Consider the following 20704-nt stretch of genomic DNA (forward strand, 5'->3'; position numbering starts at 1 on the left):
GTCCGAGAGTATCCTCACGTGATGGCCCTGTAGGTACATAATGAGTTTTTTAACTGCCCGCTCTATCGCCAATAGCTCTCTCTGGTTGGATGAGATCTCAGCATCAGAATCCCAATGTCCTTGTACCACTATGTCCCCCATATGGGCCCCCCAACCGAAGGGACTAGCGTCTGTGGTTATAATACGGGTTATCTGCGTTATCCAGGGCACCCCTGAGGCTAGGTTCTCGTCATCAAGCCACCATCTAAGCGATGTAACAGCTGAGGGGCTTAGCAACACTCGACCCTGTAAGGAGCCTTCCAAGGCCCTGCTATTAACCAGGACGTCCTTCTGAAGGGCTCTAGTATGGAATTGTGCCCACCTGACTGCTGGGATGCATGAGGTTAGAGAGCCTAACAGGGACATGGCCTGTCTGAGGGTCATAGAAGGATTATCAATCGCCCGAAGAACCTGCTGCTGTATCTTTTGCAATTTATCCAATGGCAACAGACACTGCTGAATTTCTGAATTTAATAGTAAGCCTAGAAACTTCTGTATCTTTAAGGGCTGGAGTCGGGATTTCTCGTAGTTTAATATCCATCCGAGGTTTTCTAACCTGGACTTAGCTCTTTCTATCTGGGATATACAATGGCCCACCGATTTTCCCACAATCAAAAAATCATCTAAATATGGAACAATTAAGATGTCAACTTCCCATAAATGAGCCATAACTTCGGCCACTATTTTTGTAAATACCCGGGGCGCTGCTGAGAGACCAAAGGGAAGGGCTCTATACTGATAATGACGGACTGTGCCGTCTACTGAAACCGCCACTCTCAGGTACTGCTGGAAATCTGCATGGATAGGTACACGATAGTATGCATCTTTCAAATCTATGACTGCCATAAAACACCCTTTAAACAATACTTTTATTGTTGTATTGATGAACTCCATCTTAAAAGTACGATTAACCAAAAACTCATTAAGGAAACGTAAATTAATAATCGTTCTAAATGTTTTATCAGGTTTTTGGATTAGGAATAAGGGAGAGTAGAACCCTCTTCCTCTCTCAGATTCTGGAACCTCTATCAGGACGTTTTTCTGGCATAGGCTCAAGACCTCCGCTTCTAAAGCTGCTTGTTCGAGGGGTGAAGATCTTAAAGGAGTTGGTTTAAAGGTATTCCGCGGGACCTGGGTAAACTCCAATCTAAGCCCGGTGGATATTACCTTGCGCACCCAGTCACTATTTGTAATCTGTAAGCATGCCAGGAGGAAGGATGACAGTCTACCCCCCACGGGAATTACTAGTCATTGATTCTGTCTCTTTCGATCTCTCGACGAGCGTCTGAACATGTAGCCCGTACCTCTTCTCCTTCTATCTTCCCATCTGGGACGGTCTCTAATAGGCGAAGAATTGCGCCTTCTCCCCTGACCGAATCTCCTTCTACCAAATGGACGTCGGTAGGACGCAGACCAGAGATTTGGGAATTTTTTCTTGTCGTCCCCAGCCTTCTCAAGCAGTTCGTCCAGGACTGCGCTGAACAAATATTCACCCTCACACGGAATAGTACAGAGCTTCGCCCTGGACTGAATGTCTCCCTGCCAGCACTTTAGCCACAGGGCTCTACGAGCCGCATTAGAGAGACCTGCTGCCCTGGCGGCCATTCTTACTGCATCCGCCGAGGCATCTGCTAGGAAGGCTGCTCCCTCTTGGATTGTTGGTAGGGCCCCAAGAATTGTTTGCCTCGACGTACCCTGTTTTAATTGTGACTCCAACTGGTCCAACCAGACCATCATGGAACTGGCCGTGCATGTTGATGCCACTGCTGGTCTTAAGGACCCGGCAGCCATTTCCCAGGTATTCTTAAGGAAGGTATCTGCCTTCCTGTCTAGGGGATCTTTAAGGGATCCCATGTCCTCAAAGGGTAGCGAGGATCTTTTCGATGCCTTCGCAATGGCTGCATCTAATTTGGGGGCCTTGTCCCAAGTACTCACTGCCGGATCGTCGAAGGGATATCTGCGTTTGAGGGCTGGTGGTAGCGACCCTCTTTTATCCGGTTTTTTCCACTCTCTGTGGATCAGATCCTGGATTTTCTGATTTAATGGGAAGACTCTACGTTTCCTCTGCTCCAGCCCCCCGAACATGACATCCTGCATGGATAACTGGGGCTTAGGCTCCTCTACTTCCATTGTCCCTCTGACTGCTTTGACCAGCTTGTCTACTCGGTCAAGTGGCAAACAAAACCGCCCAGAGTCCTCTTCTCCTGAGGAGGACGAGGGAGATGAAGCCTGGGAGTCTCTACTTCTCCTCCATTCTGCCGAGGAATCAGACTCCACCGGGACCCCGCCCCTTAGACTTTCCGGCTGGGACAAAGACTTTAGGGTTTCCTTCATCTCTGCCCTGACTATGTCCCTTAAACTCGTCGCTACCGCGGGCGACTCTTCCGCCACTGTCTGCTGAATACAGGGGGGCACAATTTTTTGGGGCATGCGTCTGGTAATGGGCATGCACAGAGTGCGCATTCCCTGTGTTTAGTTTTACTTGTAGCCTTCTTCCCCTAGAATAAAACACAGAAGGAGGGTCCCGTCACTGAGTGAACTTTCACGAAGATCACTTACCAGTGCCACAATCAAGTACCGGAGAATGAGGGGGATTCTTCTCAGTCGATGCTCCTGTCTGCCTAGAGGAGCTTTTATGACTGGATTGGTCACTTCGTCCCGCACGTTCCTTACTGTCACGGGACTCTTTCTTTTTCTGCTTGACCTGCCGAAGGTCATCCAGGGGCGGTAGTGATGCTTGTCGCTGCTGCCGCCGCTCGCAATAATGTGGCCAAGGCAAGGCACCCTGCCAGGGTCCTGCCTATATACCCCTCCTCCGGACAGCAGCATTCCTGCCGCGCCCCTCCCCCCTTAATAGGGCTCCCTTCCCCAGCTGACGCCGCACCTGGCCGGAGAGCCGACGCTTATCGGCGTTTACGATGGGCGCCGCCATCTTGGTTTCTCGCGCCTGCGCAGTGGCGCCGCCGACTCGGAAACGCATCCTCCGCCCGCCCCCTGACGTCACCGCGACCCCGACGTGAACCGGAAGTCACGCGGGACGCCCGGGCGCTCTGGAATGCAACGCTCCCCGGTTTCAGCCCGGTCTCCCCAGTGCGCGGCCCCCGTTACCACCGCACTTGCGCCGCCGGAGCCGGGAGCCCCCAGGGGGGCATACTCACCGACGGCGGCCTTACCCTGGAGACGGACCTCCTCCGGACGCCGCTCCCTGCTGCATACGCCACCGCCGTGCCACCCATCCTGGGCCACCGTGGCGTCTTCCAGGATTTCCGCACCAGGCCGAGGTAGGAGACCCCCTCGCTACCTGTATCAGCCGGCCGGCCTGGGATCTGGTCTTCTGTAGGATCCCGTCCCCTCAGGAACAGGAAACCAACTGATGCATGGGAGAGGTGCCGCCCTTTTGTATCTGTAGGTTTCCTGTTCCTAAAGGGCGGATCCCCTCTCTCGTGGTGCTGTCATGGGAGTCCGAATAAAACGTAGGTATCAGGGTCTAGTCCACTGATCCTTCTAGTATGACGCCATGCCAATACCACAGACCATAGCAGAGGATTATCCCTGATTGCAGTGTGGACTCTATTTTGTTGTAAATGGAGTAAGGCAGGAAGAATCATCGGTCCAGACATTGCTTCATCTAATGGAGTGTTGGTAAATTTAGTATGGGCCCAAATCCAATCAAGAGAATGTCTGAAAATAGCAACAACACTATACAATCTTAAAGTTGGAAAATTGAGGCCGCCCAAAGATTTAGCCTGTTGCAATTTAAAAATACTGATCCTAGATCTCCCCCTCGAGCCCCATATAAATTGTCGAAAAATCTTAGTTAGGAGTTGATTGTCTGCTTTAGATAATAGAATAGGTAGCATTTGTAAAGGGAAGAGTATTTTAGGAAAGGAAACCATTTTAATAAGGTGAGCTTTACCCGCTAAGATAATTTAAAACACGTCCAAGATTGTATTTCCTGAGTAATGGCAGATATTAAGGGTCGGATATTAAGTTGGTAAATAGTATGTGGGTTGGAGGGTAGAAGAATACCAAGATAACATAAAGAACCATGCCCCCCCTGAAATGGAAAAGGGAAGGGCCACTTTTGTCGAGCATCCCTGAAGATCGCTAAAGCCTTGGATTTAAAATTTATGCAGAATCCCGAGATTTCTCCAAATTCATGGAAAGCCTCCATTATAAAAGGAATGGACTCCTTAGGATTGGCTATCATGAGTAGTAATGAGTAGTAGGTCATCGGTGAATGCCAGGGACTTGAGTGTAAGGTGGTTATCTCAATTCCCTTAACCCCTTCACGACCAATGACGCCACATAGGCGTCATGAAAACCTGTGCCATTATGACCAGTGACGCCTATGACTTTAAAGCCCCCCTGCGGGTCGGGTGACCGGGGTCACTGAAAGGTCATCCGACCCGCAGATACAGGGGGCTTTGTACTTCACCACAGGGGGCGTGGCTTCAACCCCCACATGGCTAAGATCGCTCTGATTGGCTGTTAAAAGTGAAACGGCCAATCAGAGCGATAGTAATATTTCATCAATGAAAATTGATGAAATATTACAATCCAACCATGGCCGATGCTGCAGTAGCATCGGACATGGCTGGTGACACCGATCCGAACCGCCGCTGTCATCATCTGCTCCCCCCGCATTCCAATTACCTCCCCTCCCACCCCCCGGTGCCTACCGAGGGCCGCTTTCGCTCCCGGTGTCCCACGGTCCCGGACCATGGCGTCGCCTTATTGGAAAATGGCGGGCGCATGCGCAGTGCGCCCGCCGGCTGCAGATTCCATTCATTCATTGTGATCACTGTGAAACTCTCACAGTAATCAAAATAGAATGAAAAGTAAATAAACCCCCCCTTTATCACCCCCATAGGCAGGAACAAATAATAAAATAAAGAAATTATTTTTATTTTTAAATTAGGGTTAGGGTTGGAAATATGGTTAGGGTTGGAATTAGGGTTAGGGTGGAATTAGGGTTAGGGTGGAATTAGGGTTAGAGTGGAATTAGGGTTAGGGTTGGAATTAGGGTTAGGGTTGGAATTAGGGTTAGAATTAGGGTTAGAATTAGGGTTAAGATTAGGATTAGGGATGTGTTGTGGTTAGGGTTGGGATTAGGGTTATGCTTGTGGTTAGGGTTATGGTTAGGGGTGTGTTGGGGTTAGGGTTGGAGTTAGAATTGAGGGGTTTCCACTGTTTAGGCACATCAGGGGGTCTCCAAATGTAACATGGTGCAACCATTGATTCCAGCCAATTTTGCGTTCAAAAAGTCAAACGGTGCTCCCTCCCTTCCAAGCCCCGACGTGTGCCCAAACAGTGGTTTACCCCAACAAATGGGGTATCAGCGTACTCAGGAAAAATTGCACAACTTTGGGGGTCTAATTTCTCCTGTTACCCTTGGGAAAATAAAAAATTGGGTGCTAAAAAATTATTTTTGCGGGAAAAAAATGTATTTTTTTATTTTCACGTCTCTGCGTTATAAACTTCTATGACGCACTTGGAGCTTCAAAGTGCTCAACAGACACCTAGATAAGTTCCTTGGAAGGTTTAGTTTCCAAAATGGGGTCACTTGTGGGGGGGTTTCTACTGTTTAGGCACATCAGGGGCTCTGCAAACGTAACGACGACTGCAGACCATTCCATCAAAGTCTGCATTTCAAAACGTCACTGCTTCCATTCCGAGCCCTTACGTGTACTCAATCAATGGTTCCCCCCATATATGGGGTACCAGCATACACAGGACAAACTGGACAACAACTTTCGGGGTCCAATTTCTCCTGTTACCCTTGTGAAAATAAAAATTTGCGAGCTAAAAAATCATTTTTTTGAGGAAAAAAATGATTTTTTAATTTCACAGGTTTGCGTTATAAACTTCTGTGAAGCACTTGGGGGTTCAAAGTGCTCACCACACATCTAGATAAGTTCCTCGGGGGTCTAGTTTCCAAAATGGGGTTACTTTTGGGGGGTTTCCACAGTTTAAGTACATCAGGGGCTCTGCAAATGTAACATGACGCCCACAGATCATTCTATTAAAGTCAGCATTTCATAATGTCACTACTTCCCTTCCGAGCCCCGATGTGTGCCCAAACAGTGGTCCCCCCAACATATGGGGTACCAGCGTACTCTGGACAAACTGGACATCAACTTTTGGGGTTCAATTAATCCTGTTACCCTTGAGAAAAAAAATGCGCGCTAAAAAATAATTTTTTGATGAAAAAAATAATTTTTATTTTCACGGCTCTGCGTGATAAACTTTTGTGAAGTACTTGGGGGTTCAAAGTGCTCACTATGCATCTAGATAAGTTCCTTAGGGGGTCTAGTTTCCAAAATGGGGTCATTTGTGGGGGAGCTCCAATGTTTAGGCACACAGGGGCTCTGCAAACAAGACATGGTGTCCGCTAATGTTTAGAGGTAATTTTCATTTCAAAAAGTCAAATGGCGCTCCTTCCCTTCTGAGCCCTGCCGTGCGCCCAAACAGTGGTTCCCCCCACATTTGGGGTACCAGCGTACTCAGGACAAAATGGACAACAACTTTTGTGGTCCAATTTCTCCTGTTAGCCATGTGAAAATTTTCACTGCTGTGCTATAAACTTTTGTGAAGCACTTGGGGGTTCAAAGTGCTCACTACACATCTAGATAAGTTCCATAAGGGGGCTAGTTTCCAAATTGGTGTCACTTGTGGGGGGTTTTCACTGTTTAGGCACACAGCAACATGGTGTCCGATAACGATTGGAGCTAATTTTCCATTCAAAAAAATCAAATGGCGTTTCTTCTCTTTCGGACCCTGCTGTGCGCCCAAACAGTGCTTTATGAGCACATATGAGGTATCAGTGTACTCAGGAGAAATTGCTCAACAAATTTTAGGATCCATTTTATCCTGTTGCCCATGTGAAAATGAAAAAACTGAGGCTAAAAGAGAATTTGTGAAAAAAAAGGACTTTTTTATGGATCAATTTGTGAAGCACCTGGGAGTTCAAAGTGATCATTATGCATCTAAATAAGTTCCTTGGGGGGTTTAGTTTCCAAAATATGGTCACTTGTGGGGGAGCTCCAATGTATAGGCACACAGGGGCTCTCCAAACGCGACATGGCAACCGCTAAATATTCCAGCATATTTTCCATTCAAAAAGTCAAATGGCGCTCCTTCCCTTCTGAGCCCTGCCGTGCACCCAAACAGTGGTTTATGACGACATATGAGGTATCGGTGTACTCAGGAGAAATTGCCCAACAAATTTTAGGATCCATTTTATCCTGTTGCCCATGTGAAAATAAAAAAATTGATGCTAAAAGAAAATTTTTGTTGGAAAAATTAAAATGTCTATTTTTTCTTTCCACGTTGCTTTAGTTCCTGTGAAACACCTGAAGGGTTAATAATCTTCTTGAATGTAGTTTGGAGTAGCTTGAGGGGTGCAGTTTTAAGAATGGTGTCACTTTTGGGTATTTTCTGCCATATAGACCCCTCAAAATGACTTCAAATGTGAGGTGGTCCCTAAATAAAATGGTTTTGTAAATTTTGTTGTAAAAATGAGAAATCACTGGTCAACTTTTAACCGTTATAACTTCCTAACAAAAAAAATGTTGTTTCCAAAATTGTGCTGATATAAAGTGGACATGTGGGAAATGTTATTTTGTAACTATTTTATGTCACATAACTGTCTGGTTTAACAGAATAAAAATTCAAAATTTGAAAATTGTGAAATTTTCACTAAATTTCAGATTTTTACACAAATAAACGCAAAAATTATCGACCTAAATTTACCACTAACATGAAGCCCAATATGTCACAAAAAAACAATCTCAGAATCGCTAAGATCCGTTGAAGCGTTCCTGAGTTATTACTTCATAAAGGGACACTGGTCAGAATTGCAAAAAATGGCCTGGTCATTAAGGCCAAATAGGCTTGGTCATGAAGGGGTTAAAGGAAGGAATCATCTCCAGATATCTAAGTAGAGGGTCTAGGGCAATATTAAACAATATAGGGGATAAAGGACACCCCTGCCTCGTACCTCTGAAAATTGAGAAAGGGGATGACTGAATACCATGAAGCCATATTGAGGACTGAGGAGTGGTGTAAATCGTCCGGATAAAATTGAAAAAAGGAAAATCCAAACATTCTGTATTTAAGAGTTCGGATGAGGTGGGACCAAGATACCAGGTCAAAAGCCATATTGGCGTCAAGGCTAACCAAGATATTTCGTTTAGCTTTGGTTTGATGACTATGAATAACAGCGGCTAATGCCGTTCTAATATTGTAGGTGATGGATCGGCCGTGGACAAAGCCCATTTAGGACATGGTGAGGATATTAGGAAGTATATATTGTAATCTGTTGGCCATAATTTTGTTGAGCAATTTGAAATCTAAAAAGACTAAAACTTCCCCAGGAGAGATAGGTTTATTTAAAATTTCTTTCTGAGATGGAAAGTTTTGGTGGATCAACCTTGTGAAGGAAATTATAGCCTTCTTGCTGAGAATCGTTGGGTGGGCCATAGAGATCTGCATAAAAATCTCTGAAAACCGTGCATATTTGAACTGGGTCACGGATAATGGAACCATTAGGATGTTTGATGTTGGTGATTTTAGTAGCCTTTTTGAAGGGTTTCGTTAGTGATGCCAAAAGGCGCCCAGGTTTATTGCCCCAAAGAAAGAAGCAGTTACGTTGGTAGGCAAGTTGGTTATGCGCTAGTTCATGCAGTAAGGTGTCTAGATTATGTTTAGCAGTGAGGTAAGCCTCCTTGGATGAGGAGGTATTGTGTAGCCGGAAATCTCTATAGGTTTGAATGAGCTGGTCAAGAAGAGGCCGCAAGGAGGACATTTCTTCTTTTTCTGAGACTCAGAAGAGATAATATGTCCTCTGAGCAATGTTTTAGCGCTAACCCAGAATAAACTGATGTCTTCTAAGTGTTCCAAGTTATCCTCTATGCACAGTGCCTTGCGAAAGTATTCGGCCCCCTGGAACTTTTCAACCTTTTCCCACATATCATGCTTCAAACAAAGATACCAAATGTAAATTTTTGGTGAAGAATCAACAACAAATGGAACACAATTGTGAAGTTTAACGAAATTTATTGGTTATTATAAATTTTTGTGGAAACTCAAAAACTGAAAAGTGGGGCGTGCAATATTATTCGGCCCCTTTACTTTCAGTGCAGCAAACTTACTCCAGAAGTTCATTGTGGATCTCTGAATGATCCAATGTTTTCCTAAATGACTAATGATTCACCTGTGTGTAATCAAGTCTCCGTATAAATGCACCTGCTCTGTGATAGTCTCAGGGTTCTGTTTGAAGCACAGAGAGCATCATGAAGACCAAGGAACACAAAGGCAGGTCCGTGATACTGTTGTGGGAAGTTTAAAGCCGGATTTGGATACAAAGTGATTTCCAAAACTTTAAACATCTCAAGGAGCACTGTGCAAGCGATCATATTGAAATGGAAGGAGTATCATATCACTGCAAATCTACCAAGACCCGGGCGTCCATCTAAACTTTCATCTCAAACAAGGAGAAGACTGATCAGAGATGCAGCCAAGAGGCGCATGATCACTCTGGGTGAACGGTAGAGATCTACAACTGAGGTGGAACAGTCTGTCCATAGGACAACAATCAGTCGTACACTTCACAAATCTGGCTTTTATGGAAGAGTGGCAAGAAGAAAGCCATTTCTCAAAGATAGCCATAAAAAGTGTTGTCTAATGATAGCAACAAGCCACCTGGGAGACACACCAAACATGTGGAATAATGTGCCCTGGTCAGATGAAACCAAAATCGAACTTTTTGGCAACAATGCCAAACGATATGTTTGGCGTAAAGGCAACAAAGCTCATCACCCTGAACACACCATCCCCCCACTGTCAAACATGGTGGTGGCAGCAGCATGGTTTGGGCCTGCTTTTCTTCAGCAGGGACACGGAAGATGGATAAAATTGATGGAAAGATGGATGGAGCCGAATACATGACCATTCTTAAAGAAAACCTGTTGAAGTCTGCAAAAAAACAGAGACTGGGACGGAGATTTGTCTTCCAACAAGACAATGATCCCAAACATAAAGCAAAACCTACAATGGAATGGTTCACAAATAAACGTATTCAGGTGTTAGAATGGCCAAGTCAAAGTCCAGACCTGAATCCAATGGAGAATCTGTGGAAAGAGCTGAAAACTGCTGTTCACAAACGATCTCCATCAAACCTCACTGAGCTCGAGCTGTTTGCCAAGGAAGAATGGGCAAGAATTTCAGTCTCTCGATGTACAAAACTGATAAAGACATACCCCAAGCGACTTGCAGCTGTAATCACAGCAAAAGGTGGCAGAACAAAGTTTTAAGTTAAAGGGGCCAAATAATATTGCACGCCCCACTTTTAAGTTTTTGAATTTCCACAAAAATTTAAAATAACCAAAAAATTTTGTTCAACTTCACAATTGTTTTCCACTTGTTGTTGATTCGTCAAAAATTTATATTTGGTATCTTTATGTTTGAAGCATATGTGGGAAAAGGTTGAAAAGTACCAGGGCACTGTATGTCTCCCACCAGCCAGCCAAACATTTTTTTAAATCATCCGACGTATAAAGATAGGAGGGAAAACGCCAACGAAAAGAGTTTTCATTGTGGGAAGGTCTAGGGTAAATAGGACAGGAGAGTGATCTGAAATAACCATTGGAAGAATCTCAACCGATTTTAAAGATGAAAAAAGAAGGGTAGATGTTAGCCAGTAATCAATGCGAGTGTGTACTTCGTGAACCCTAGAGTAAAATGTATATTCTTTTTCTGTAGGATGGCAACATCTCCGGGAATCCAATAAGTCAAGCCTATCTAATAAGATGGGAATCATTCCAACCGGGGAGAGGGATGCAGGCGGTGAGGTAGACCTATCTAAAAAGATATCATGAAGAGCTTTTAAATCCCCACCTAATAATATATTAGTAGGATGCCAGCTATGGATGACTTCTACAAGCTTAGAAAAAAAAGGAAGGGCTAGCAGCATTAGGTGGGTAAACATTAATAAGACAGTATTCCCTCTGCTCAGCAAGGATCCTAATTGGCAAATATGGTCCCGCCTTGTCTCTTACCACATCTTGAATAGAGTATTCAAGGTCTTTATGGAACAGGACGGCAACCCCACGTTTCTTCCTTGAAAAAGAAGCCTCTATGCAGTCCGGGTAATGCTTGTTATGGAGCGGAGGATGTTTTCCACAAATCCAGTAAGTTTCCTGCAAAAACACAATGTGTGGGCATATACCAGTAACATGGTCTAAAACTTTCCTGCGTTTCACCGGAGTATTGAGCCCAGCCACGTTCCAAGATTGACAGTCAATACTTACCAAACAGTATATCAAATGTGCTTACATAATAAATGTCATGTCCACCCTGGGATGATTCAGGCAAGGTAAGTAGGATGTTTGTTTTTTAAACCCTTTTACCCCAAAGGGTGGTTTGCACGTTCATGACCGGGCCAACTTTTACAATTTTGACCACTGTCCCTTTATAAGGTAATAACTCTGGAACGCTTCCATGGATCCCAGTGATTCTGACATTGTTTTCTCGTGACATATTGTACTTCATGTAAGTGGTAAAATTTCATTCATATAACTTGCATTTATTTGTGAAAAAAATGGAAATTTGGCAAAAATTTTGCAATTTTCCAACTTTGAATTTTTATGCCCTTAAATCAGAGTTATGTCACACAAAAAATAAATAACATTTCCCACATGTTTACTTTACATCAGCACAACTTGGGAACCAAATTTTTTTTTGTGTTAGGACGTTATAAGGGTTAAAAGTTGACCAGCGGTTCCAAGATGGCCGCCGCAGGGATCAGACACACGAGGGAGCTCCACACCCAGAGGAGTCAATCCGTGCCATCCATCCTTAATAGTGCTTCACTAACCATCCTGCTCTGCTCTGGTGGGTGCCCAGTGCCTGGGGGACCAGAAAGCAGCAGTTTTAAACCAACTTCTCCAGCCTGAGATTGCCTGCACAGCCTCTTAAATCTGCGGCCTACTACAGGGCCTGAATCGTGGTCCCCCTGTCGGAAAAAGTCTCTCCTGTGGCTGGGGATGGTCCCTGCACTCCTTCCCCTCCATCCACCTGTGACAGATCTACAGTGGAGGCCCGGCTGAGGGGTAAGTGAACTTTCTGGGAGCCTCCAGCACATTATTTAGGGAAGTCTGCCACCATCATCCATCACGGGGGGCGCCCCACTGCATCGGTGGTGAAGACCCTGCTGGCAGTAAGACACCCCCAGGACCAGACCTCTCCCTACCCATCTGCTGTCTTACCTGCTGATACTGCTGCTTGTTGCACCCGGGGAGGGAGAGAGGGAAGATTGCTGATCGGGTTCTGTGTGATTGCCGGGAGCTGTTTCCTCTCCTGTGCAATTAGGGGAATTCTCCATCTGCTGCAGAATCACTGAGCAGCCTGGGGCCTTAGAGGGACACTGCATGAGATTTCCTCTACTGTAGCCTGAGCAGTGCTGTTGCCTCTCCCCAATAGTGGCCAGAGGAGCTTGTTACCTATTATTTGTGGCACTGGTTACCTTTGGTGGGGGCAGCTACTGGGACAGAACTTTCTTGACCCCCCACACCCCCCAAGAGGACACACATAAAGCAAGAGACTACTCCAAAAGCCACCTGATCCCTGATTTACTATTTCATCCAATATACCAGTTAAGTTGGAGCTCTGCTGCCATCTACTGCTCATAACAAAAATAACGCACTGATACAGGCTGCAATATACTACCACTCTGGATACCACTGCTGAGTGGCACTCAGTGCTCTCTTTAAAGCACAGACGCCTCTCTTAAGGGCTCATCTTCTAAACTGCTGTGGATACCGGCCCAACTGGGGACCCTTTTCAGCCTGTATACCTTTAGGATCTTCTGAGTGGTCCATATCCCTTAAACCATCTTGGATCTCCTTGGGACCAATTCTCCGTGATGTCCTACCTAAACTACTTAGTTATGTAGGTTCTTGCACTTAAATCTCGACTGAGACGTCTCCCCTCTCCTTACAAGTGCATTTCTATTCATTTTCTATCTCCATCTACATGGAAAAATTTGTAAATCCCAGTAGCTCCAAGGCTACTAAAACCAGGGCACAGGCCACCAAATCTCCTGAATCACCAGATTCTAACCCCGTCATGTCTAAAGAATCCCTACAAACCATTGCTGACTCTAACAAAACAACTTATGCCAAAAATAGATGCAAGACTTCTTTCCTTTCAATCCTCATTGGACTTGATCACATCCCAGTTGTCCGTCCATTCCACCAAAATTTTGGCAGCAGAACAGCGGATCAGTGATTTGGAGGACACTGTACAGTCCTATGCTGCTCAGCTTAAAGATAAGGACCATGTGATAGAGCAGCTTCAAGACAAATTCGATGATCTAGAAAACCGGAGCCGCCGAAACAATCTCCGCGTCATCGGTTCCCGAGTAGGTAAAGGATCTCCACCACTTTACTTCCTCCTGGCTCCCACGAGCACTTAATTTGCCTGACCGACCTGGCTCCATGATAGTCAAACGAGCCCACAGACTTGGACCTCCAACTTCAGAATCCAATGCCCGCCCTCACCCTGTTATTTTTAAGTTACTTAATTTTCAGGACAAAATGCTAATGTTTCGGGCTATGTCTGCTGTGAAATATGAGGGACACTCTCTTCTTATGTTTCAAGATTATTCTGCCGTGGTGGCGGCCAAGCGCCACGCCTTTGCTCCAGTTTGTAAACTTCTGCATGACAGAGGCTCCCGTTTTGCCCTTCTCTACCCGGCACGTCTGAGGGTGGAACTCCAAGGAAAGACGATGTTTTTTGTTTACCCTAATGAAGCCATGGAGGAGGTGAAGCGCTCCTCCCGAGCCTCTTCTCCGGCCACTTGACTTTAATTTCATGGTTTTTGTAATTTTTTTCTAGTTGATAGCCATGTTACATCTGTTTATATATACCTGCATGATTAATCTTTCGGTTTCTACTTAATGCACGTTATTTTTTACTGCATTATGATTATGGGAGGTCTTAGTCGAGATACTGTTATACAATGTTTATTGTGGTTTCTCGATTGCTTGTGGGTTTGTTGGGGGGTGGGCTCTTCCGCCCTAGGCACGATTTTTTATTCAAGCTTAAAATAGTAATTACACCGCGCTATACTGGGAAAGACAAGGGTTAATATTAGACTACTCACTTGATAATGTATAGAAAAAACAAGATGTCCTGGAGGCTGGTTGCCTGGTCTTGGAAATATGGATAGCTGGCACAAAAAGTGGGATGAATAATTGAATGAATGAATAAATAAATAAATAAATAAAGCCTATTTGTTTTGTTTTAGAAAATAAGCTACTCACTTGGTAGTGTATAGAAAAAACGTAATGTCCTTAAAGCTGATCGCTTTGTCTTGAAAATGTAAGTAGCTGCCAATAAAGTGAATGAATAAATAAACAAGTAGAGTAATGTAGCCACGATTCCAGAACAGATTCATAATCTACCCATTATAACGCAGTTTCATACAGGTTACAGGGCATTCAATAGGATCATTCATAAACATTGGTCACACTTACACTTACAGAGTGACAAACATGTGGGTGATTTACTTCCAAAAAAACCTTGGTTCGTATATACGAAGGCACCGAATCTTGGCTTATTGCTGGCACCCACTACCAAGATATGTGGCTCTATCTTGCAAACCAACCAAGCACTCCGGTAAAGCCCAAACACACAGGGATTTCAATCCTGTGGGAGATGTGCATGCTGTATTAGAACAGCAACCCCAAAAAAACTCCATCAGTGCTTCACGGAGTCATCTAACATGAATACTTTTCACATTAAAGACAATATTTCCTGTCAAACATCAGGCGTTATATATATTTTAAAATGTCCCTGTGGGAAGATGTATGTAGGCAGAACTAAGAGACCTCTGCAAGTAAGGATTAAGGAGCACCTTGACAACATTAGAAAGGGATATAAAGGACATCCATTGTCCCGCGACTTTGCAGACATGCACAATCGATCATGCAGAGGTGTCTCCTATATGGGCATACAATTAGTTAAGCCAAATCATAGAAGGGGCGACTATCTCAAAGCAATGTCCCGAGTGGAATCCAGATGGATTTTAACCCTGGACACTCTAGCCCCAGTAGGTTTGAATCACGAAATTGAGCTCTATGCGTTCTAGTTTTTTCCTCACTTTGTGGTACAAGTTTTAAGGTCATCCAGCATCAATATCCTTCATGACCCCATAGCTTCCTCTACCCTGCATGACCTTACTAGCCACCTGGACGTGCATTTTATGAATGTTTTATTATACATACTGGATACCATTTATATACACCAGTATTCTTAATCACGTATTTAATGATTCTATGATACGGGAATTTGGAAAACAATTAATTCTTTCCCCGATACGTAATCACCTTATATACGCCAAACAAAATGGCTTAAAAGTGAAGCTACATCAGAAGTATGGACATGATTTCATATGAATGTCGGACTATTTGATCAGCCCATAAACGAAAAACAGGGCCCGATAAAATGGGGCTTTTTGAAATATGCGCATACTTTTTACTTTAATTTTTATATTTTTTCCTATTTTTAGCATTATTCTTGAGATACATATTTTTTATATATATTTGCATTCTCATTTTTTAATCTATTTTAATTCTCTCAATAAATAAAGGTTACACCACATGCATATTTTATTTATGTATTTCTTAATCTCATCAATCATTCCCTTTTATATACACATATTCTCTATGTCCATTCATTTGGATTCAGTCTCATGCAACCTCTACTTGTTTTAGGGTTAAATACAGACACCGCCATCCTCCCCTCCTCCCTTTCTGATTCTCATGGAATCCACAATCTCTCCTTCCTAATGAGGCTTTCTTATCAGGCAGCTGTGGGTCAGGTGATTACTCTGCAGGGTTTCAGGATACTTTAAAGGACGCTCTATGCAATGGCAGGCACAACCCTGATGAAGAGAGACGTTCTCTCGAAACGCGTTGGTTTTGTGCCATTAGCAAGCCACCGTCCTTTCCCAGTGTGACGTCACGCTACACCCTGCCCCCACTACACGCCGACCTCCTCAGCGTCGCTCACGGCCGGAGCACACGAGGTAGCGGCGATCCGCACTGCTTCACTGCCCAGCAGCAGCGGTCATCACCCACCCCATCTAGCACGCTTGACTGCACCACTGACCACCAGCTTCCAAGTAAGTGCCACCCCTCCCTGCACTTTACCAGCGAGCACAAGCCTCCTCTAACCCTCATCTATGTCACAGGTCTGCCTCTGCATATAACAGTCTAGTACCAGGTGCTCTTGATTTATCTAAGGATATTCAGCCACTAGCATTCGGCAAGGTTAGCCTCAGCCTCCACCCGAACCATCTATCATTATTCCTTGGTACCTTTTGGCTTTTTTTCTGATATTCAAATCTTTTATATTAGTAATTATATTTAAACCAGGATTAGGGGACATGTGCCAGCCAATATCCCAGTAACAGTTCCAAGGTTGGATGCACTTACGGTCGGATTCATTAATAAGTAAGTCTAGCAGAATCTCTTTTAACCCTTAAGGGGTTGCCCCCCCCCTTTTTGAAAGATAAGCGTACTCTTCTTGTTTATTTATTTCTTTCACTTTATTGGCAGCTACTTACATTTTCAAGACAAAGCGATCAGCCTTAAGGACATTACGTTTTTTCTATACACTACCAAGTGAGTAGCTTATTTTCTAAAACAAAACAAATAGGCTTTATTTATTTATTCATTCATTTATTCATCCCACTTTTTGTGCCAGCTATCTATATTTCCAAGACCAGGCAACCAGCCTCCAGGACATCTTGTTTTTTCTATACATTATCAAGTGAGTAGTCTAATATTAACCCTTGTCTTTCCCAGTATAGCGTGGTATAATTGCTATTTTAAGCTTGTCTCTTTTTAGCAGGTATTAGCACAGAACCTGTCAATCACCAGCAGCATCTGGGAATACCCAATTTTTTTCTTCTGGGCCAAGTGGACTAGCGCCAGTGTGTCACTCTATTATTCAAACGATTTTTTATTCGTTTTTCTGGGTGTTAGGGTTTGCTTGCTGGGACAGACCTTTGCCCAGTTTCTTCTCTGATATTACTCTTTCATGGCCTCAGTGTGGCATAGGCTAATATAGCTCCTCACATTAATGTAGACTCTCTCATTACTATACATGTGAATTTATATTGTATTTATATGTATTTTCTTTACAGGTACCTGATAGCGGGGAAGAGTAGCAGCAGTCAAATGGAAATGAATCTTCCCAGAGTCGTCGGCCTCAAACTTCTGAGGTTGAAAGACGGGGTGTAAGTATTCTTTTCATTATCAGAGTTGTAACTGAATTTTTTGTCAGTTTTACTTACCAATTTTTTTTTCTACAGGTTCCACAACATGATTGCAAACCAGAGATCAATAATGACACTCTTATTCAATCAGTGCAAGAGCGAGCAGCATTGTGGGACCCCCGTGATCACAACCATTCCGACGCAGTCTTGATTCGATGACTCTGCGAAGTGGCAAGATCGCTGCTGGATGATTGGGACCGTGCCACGCCACATTCCAGAAAGGATTTTTGTAAGTATTTCAAAGTGGTCTGATGCAGCAGTGAACCTGAAAATGTATGTGCATTGTTTAACAATTCTTTCTTTTTTATTTTCCCCTTCACAGTGAAGAGTATAAAAGTCCATTGGCGTTCGACGAAGGATCACTTCAACAAGGACTTGAGACAAGAGATTCGGTTTAGAAGTGGTGCTGCTCAAAGGCTGAGAAAATACAAATATCACCAACAGCTTGTGTTTCTGAGGCCTGCACTTGCTCAGCGAACTTGAGTATCTTTTGTGTTTTCTTATGCAAACTGTCTAAATTTTCTTACTAATGTTTTTCATTTATTTTCCAAACAGAACCTGGAGCAGCACTGCAGAACCTGGTCCATCCTCTGTTGGAGCGGACCTTCATCAAGCCAACGAAGAGGCCCAATCCCAGTCATCCACCAGCGAAGGAGCAACCAGGCAGGCTTCACAGGCTGGGGATCAGGCAGCCGGTTGATCTAGTTTTCCCCTCTCTCAGCCCTCTACCACTGCTTTATTTGGGTCTGCTCATCAGTGGCAGAGGGCCTGGGAGAGGCAAGTCTTGCCCGAGTTTGAGTACTTCGGGTCGATCTTCCAGGGTGGGAACAAGGCGATTGTAGACAGAATGGATATATACAATAATATATACCTGACAGGAGCCCGTACAGTCTCTTGACCACCTGGAAGCCAACCAAGAGACTGGTGCAACATTTTTTTCCTCTATGGAACGGTGCATGATGGAAAACCTACCGCCTGATCTCCAGCTAAATGTGATGCAGGCCTGCCATGTTGCTTACAACCAGGTATTACAGCAGCTGTCCCTACATCAGCGGCAGGTACCACGTTCCTTCCATACAGGTCAACAAGGGCCAGCACAGCAGCAGTGGCAGAATCCTCCAGCACCTTTCAACACCTCATAAGGACAAGGATACCCATCAGCTCAACCACGCCAAGTGACATTTCCACCACCTCTGGACATTAGGACAGTACCCAGCTTCACCACACAGCCGAGTTCAAGTACCATCATGCAGCTGAGTGAAGACATGCCATCTACATCTCAGCCAAGTGCAGCACCCCAGGACCGAAGCCAAGCAAAACTGCTAGGAACCAGCAAAACCTCATGGAAAAAAACTTTGAAGAAATCTAACCCACCACCTCAGCCTCACCTGTCCTACTACCTGAAACCTCAACTGTCCCTGATTCTCAGTTTCCAATTGTGTCCCCACCTTATGCTCCTTCTGTCCCTTCCAATTTTTCAATCCCTTCCAATGTGTCAATGCCTTCCAATTTGTCAATGCCTTCCACTTTGTTTGCCTCTCCCAATGTGTCCTCTTCCCCCAATGTTTCATCTGCTTCCAATGTGTCGTGTCTGACCCACTCCTCCAAGTATCTGCCACTTCCCTTGTAACCACTTCCCCAACCACTCCTAGCCAATTATCCCAGCCCAACAACCCCTAGGTCCAAAATGTCATACCATTGGGCAGAACAAGAAGCAGACATTGCAGACATTTTTTTTCCAAAAATTTATTAATGTTGAAGTAAACATTGTTTTTAGTTTTGTTAATAAAACACTTTTTTTTGGTTCACAATCACTGTCTCTTTTATTTATGTCTTTACTTAAACATGTGTGTAGTAATGGATGTTACACTTAAGAGGTTTTGGAAAGGTGTTAAGTAAGCAAACATAACAGGTACAAACATAACAGGTACATTTCGCCATGCCACACGTCCAATATCACAAAGTTGGCAGAAAATTTATCTGTTTGGCCAACTGCCACTGTAGTCTTCATAGGGTGATAGAAGTAATCATGCAATGTGATAGTAGCAGGTTCCTCTAGCTTGGGTCGATTTTTAGAATGAAGTTGTGAAGAACCACACACGCCTTTACAACCTGACCAATAGTGTCAATTTTAAGATTAATGGATGTTCCCAAAATGCGCCAGCAATCCAAAGATGCACTCAACAGTTTTTCGTGCCCTTTTTAAACTGTAGTTAAAAATTCTTGTTGGGAAGAAGACGTGGCTGCGGAAAATTAAAATTATTTCCATACGGACTTTGGCCCATGTCAAAGTTTTTGAAAGTCTGAGAGTCATTTCCTCGTCCACACGAGCCAATGTCCACGGCAAAAAATCTACACTTAGCATCTGCAATAGCCATTAAGACTATAGAAAAGTATGTTTTATAATTGTAATACTCTGATCCACTGCCAGCAGGTTTCAAAATCCCAATGTTTGCCGTCCACAGCCCCCAAATAGTTGGGAAAATTACAAATTTCCATGAATTTGGCAGCATTTTCCATCCATAGTTCAGTTGTGGGTTGAGGGAGGAATTCTCGGTGCAGAACCTTACATAAAGCACGGCATGTTTCACAAACAAGAAAGCATGAATACTCCAATCCTGAGATGGAAATGTAACGATGATAATGTCTCTCCAGTAGCCAGGAATCTGCGGAAAAGAAAATGAGAAACAAAAATCAGTACACTGCTTAGGGTTATTTGTGACAGGAGTTTCTTTTTCAACACTACGTACCTCAGAGTGACCAAGAGACGTTCCTCAGCAGGAATTGCTTGACGGAGCTGTGTGTCCTGCCTGCTGATAGATCCTCTGACACGTTGCAGCAGCAAGTCATGGAAGCTGTGTTGTGGCATTCTTGTGTAATCAGAAAATTTCTCCGGGTTTTCACACAGCTCAGTGTACAATGAGTGGTAGGCTCCACGGTTCCCTTGGACTTCTACAAAGGGGTGTTGCCAATACCGATGACGTCTTCTCCGTTTTTCTCTTCTTCTTTGTTCTTGACAAGCCACAGCAATGGCATGAGCCAATTTCAAAGAGAAATCCAGATTAAACATGAAGCTCGTTTTGCTAATAAGATCCATCTTTCAGCTAGAAACAGCATCAAAAGACTAGGATTTCATCAGTGCAGAGTGTCTATATATAGAAATCCCATGAGACACGCCCATAGGGTGTCTGGTGTCAAGGCAATTGTACTGGCAAAGCATTTGGAATATCGAACGCATGCGCATAAAAACCGCAAAAACGCATACTAACGCATGCACATGCAGCATTTTTTTGGTGTCTTGCTTAAGATGATGCGGAT

The 20704-nt window shown here is 44.2% G+C and overlaps 1 protein-coding gene across 2 annotated transcripts in view; it reads left to right on the forward strand.

Moving 5' to 3' along the window:
• LOC141083282 (enoyl-CoA delta isomerase 2-like) overlaps window positions 1–19197 on the forward strand; it is a 102296-nt gene extending 83099 nt beyond the window's left edge. The window contains exons 9-11 of one of the 2 annotated variants that reach the window (XR_012230676.1): window positions 17255–17347; window positions 17423–17615; window positions 17709–19197. The gene's annotated coding sequence lies outside the window, so the exon portion shown is untranslated. The remainder of the gene's footprint in view (window positions 1–17254; window positions 17348–17422; window positions 17616–17708) is intronic. The other variant, XR_012230677.1, reaches the window with a different exon arrangement.
• Window positions 19198–20704: the final 1507 nt, after the last annotated feature.

This window comes from Dendrobates tinctorius, unplaced genomic scaffold, assembly GCF_039654945.1.
Source record: "Dendrobates tinctorius isolate UK_male_01 unplaced genomic scaffold, ASM3965494v1 ptg000004l, whole genome shotgun sequence".
Classification (NCBI taxonomy): Eukaryota; Metazoa; Chordata; class Amphibia; order Anura; family Dendrobatidae; genus Dendrobates; species Dendrobates tinctorius.